We start from the raw sequence: 4,137 nt of genomic DNA, 5'->3' as shown, positions 1-4,137 counted from the left end.
TTAAATAAGCAGGGTGACAATATACAGCCTTGACGTACTCCGTTTCCTACTTGGAACCAGTCTGTTGTTCCATGTCTAGTCCCCCAGAAACGTGTATCATCCGACCACAAGTAAGTCTCCACTGCTCTTTTGGTAATATTCTCACCTTTCTCTTAACTTCCCAATGTTTTTCTCACATCTCCCCAAACTGTCTCTACCCCTTACCTCCTCAGATAATTCCACCCCTAACACTGTTGAGAAGATGAGGTCATTTGACCTCAGCAATCATTTTACACAAAGTATTTTGGGGTTCTACCGACAGGGAGGCCTGGCGTGCTGCAATTCATGGGGTCGCAAAGAGTCGGACACGACTGAGCAGCTGAACTGACTGACTGACTGACCTACCATCCACAGATGTTTCTTGAACCCCTCCAGGCATACTGTCACTGCAGGGTCTGTAGTCTTTAGGTCTCCAGTCTTGCCTGCTTCCTCAGGTTATAAGGTATAGTCCTGGTAAGACTAGATACAGCCTGAGACGATCAGGCTCGTGCACTCTTTTTTGATATTAATTAACTCTTCCATCTTAAGCAAGTAAAATGTGCTTAGCTAAGTCTCTTCATCCTTACACAGTTTAAAACATCTTTAACACATCTTATCTCAGATGGCCTCGGCCTGCAGTGGCTTGAAGCAAGTTTCGGTTCCCAGCCAGAGACTGAAGTCAGGCCTTGTCAGTGAGAGTACTGAATCCTAGCCACTAGACCGCCAGGTACCTGTGGACAGTGACAAGGCCCTGGCCCATCGGCTGTGTAGAAATGAATTCCCACAACAGACAGAAAGTACTGAAACAAGAGAAGTGTTTATTGGGAGGAAAACAAGTACAGTACGTGTGGGTAGACACATGGGCGGACTCAGGGAGAAAGTCACACCTTTGCGGTAGTTTGAGCCAGTTTTATGGGACGTTTCTTCCAAGTTTCTACTGGCCAGTCATTTTGCTTTGCCTGGTTCTGCATCCGTATTTGGGATATGACAGGGTCCCCCCTTGTGTGCGTGCACACCCCTTGGCCAAGATGAATTCCAGTGAAGAGGCCGATGGTTGATAAGCGTCACATCACTTACTCTGGAGTGGCGACCCCCCCTTTTTGACCTCCAAGGAGCCTTTCTGCACATGTATAGTTGGGGAGTTTCTCTGACTTCAAGAATGAGGAATATGTGGTCTTTTATCTCTTATCTGGGCAAGGCCCAGCTCCTCTCTCACTCCTGCTATTTTGGAGTATCTGTCTACAGCAGAGAAACTGTTTAGCCTGGGACCCATCTCTCTCCTGCCTCCCTTCCTTCATATCATTGTTATGAACACTCTCTCTCATTAAATGTGAGAGAGCACGAAAGTGCTAAAAAGGGAAAACTTTAGTTCTCCTTCTTCTATGTAGGGAAAGTCCCGTTTTTTCCCCACTGTATGTTTCCTTTCCTATAAGTCTCTTTTATTTCTTACACAGCACATCACTCTGGTCACCAAGTGTGTGGAGATTTTCCCCCCACAGCAAGCAATTCTCTGTCTGACACTATGTAGTGTCCAAAGTGAGTTAAACTGTGGACATCCAGCTGGTGTCACAGACTGAGAATTAGTATGGAGAAAAACCTCCACATATTTGGCGACAGGATGAAGTGTTGTGTGAGTAATAAAGGAGACTCACAGGAAAGAAAAACATAGGAAGGGAAAAACTGAGGCTTTTCCAAATTCTAGTTGGTGCCAGTGAAGTGGGACTTGCTAGAACCAGCCTGGCTCATGGAAACATGTGGCTTGGGAAGAGAAAGGATAAGAGGGTAGTGTCCGATGAACCTTTGACCCCTGGATGGCTACCTGGTCACCCATGGTGTTAAACTTCAAGTCTCTACTAATGGAATTTAGAGATGGGAATAAATCTGACTCCTGAAGAGCTGATTCATTTAATAAGAAGGCAATGCATATAATAAAAAGCACACTAAACATATAATCTCTTGGTCATCATTATCTGTAATAGGTAAAATAAAGAAAGTGCTGGGTCAGAACTTGATGTTCATCCAACCTCAGACTTGGGTTGGTCTGAACTTCAGCCACTAACCTCAAAGCTGCCCACAGTGGGAAAAATGATGTCAGGACAACAAAGTACCTCTAAGGCCTCGGTTAGCAAGAAGGTCGTCGATGTGGGGGGAGGGGAAAACCAACAAACTACTGAAACCAGGGAGTATAGTGTGAAGGGGTCGTCTCATAGCAGCATCAGCTTCCTGAAGCGCTTTTATTAAAATGGATGCTGAGAATGGCTAATTTAGGGGCTATGTCTTTCATTTCGAATGCTGCTGAGTGGAAGGGCACATCTACATTGAGACAGGACCCACAGTTCACTATTGAACAATCACAGATGGTGTTATATGACCCAGACACACATAGAGGTGATATAGGATTCCACATGCACTCTGGTACCAAAACCTATTGGTGAAACCATGACATCTTCAGTTAGATTGCATGCTAAATTGCTTCAGTTGTGTCTGAATCTATGAGACCCTATCTCTGTCCATGGGATTCTCCAGGCAAGAGCACTGGAGTGGGTTGCCATGCCCTCCTCCAGGGGATCTTCCTGACCAGGGATTGAACAGTGAGCACACCAGTAAGAGTATAAAAGTGGGACTGTCCAAACAAGATTCATGTAAAGCTGTGTCTCCTTTATGTGAATGTTTCCTGGAAATGGATATTATGTCTGGCTGGGGAACACTTCCCTTACCTAGTATTGAAAACTCAAAATCTGTTGATGAACTCCTAGTGGAGGCTACAGTTAGGAGTGTAAATGTTTATGGAATTACAGTACTAGTTGGCAGGAGAATTGGTATGTTTGAACAGGTTTTATGTGAAGTGGTTATGTATCTTCTACCTGATTGTATTATGGGGATGGACACTGGATCTGCCTGGGGAATATTTTCCCTTTCTAATATTGTAAAACAGGAACTATGTACATCCACCCTTCAAGCAACGTTAATTAGACATGCTTCTGCTGCTGCTAAGTTGCTTCAGTTGTGTCCAACTCTGTGCGACCCCATAGACGGCAGCCCACTAGGCTCCACCGTCCCTGGGATTCTCTAGGCAAGAACACTAGAGTGGGTTGCCATTTCCTTCTCCAATGCATGAAAGTGAAAAGTGAAAAAAAGTGAAGTCGCTCAGTCATGTCCGACTCTTCACGACCCCAGGGACTGCAGCCTACCAGGATCCTCCGCGCATGGGAGTCTCCAGCCAAGAGTACTGGAGTGGGTTGCCATTGCCTTCTCCGAAATTAGACATGCTAAGTAGAATCAATAGAATGGGAAAGACTAGAGATCTCTTCAAGAAAATTAGAGATATCAAGGGAACATTTCATGCAAAGATGGGCTCAATAAAGGACAGAAACAGTGTGGACCTAACAGAAGCAGAAGATATTAAGAAGAGGTGGCAAGAATACACAGAAGAACTATACAAAAAAGATCTTCATAACCCAGACAACCACGATCACTCACCTCGAGCCAGACACCCTGGAGTGCAAAGTCAAATGGGCCTTAGGAAGCATTACTATGAACAAAGATAGTGGAGGGATGGAATTCCAGTTGAGCTATTTAAAATCCTAAAAGATGATGCTTTGAAAGTGTTGCACTCAATATGCCAGCAAATTTGGAAAACTCAGCAGTGGCCACAGGACTGGAAAAGATCAGTTTTCCTTCCAATCCCAAAGAAGGGCAACACCAAAGAATGTTCAAACTACCACACAATTGTACTCATCTCACATGCTAGCTAAGTAATGCTCAAAATTCTCCAAGCAAGTCTTCAACAGTACATGAACTGAGAACTTTCAGATGTTCAAGATGGATTTAGAAAAGGCAGAAGAACCAGAAATCAAATTGCCAACATCCCTTGGGCCATAGAAAAATCAAGAGAATTCCAGAAAAAACTTCTGCTTCATTGACTATACTAAAGCCTTCGACTATGTGGATCACAACAAACTCTGGAAAATTCTTCGAGAGATGGAAATACTAGACCACCTTACCTGCCTCCTGAGAAATCTGTATGCAGGTCAAGAAGCAACAGTTAGAACTGAACATGGAACAACAGACTGGTTCAAAATTGGGAAAGGAGTATGTTAAGGCTATGTGTTGTCACCC

Source organism: Bison bison, unplaced genomic scaffold, assembly GCF_000754665.1.
Source record: "Bison bison bison isolate TAMUID 2011002044 unplaced genomic scaffold, Bison_UMD1.0 scf7180017863823, whole genome shotgun sequence".
Lineage (NCBI taxonomy): Eukaryota > Metazoa > Chordata > Mammalia > Artiodactyla > Bovidae > Bison > Bison bison.
The sequence above is the reverse complement of the archived record's forward strand: the minus strand, read 5'-3'. Positions refer to the sequence as shown.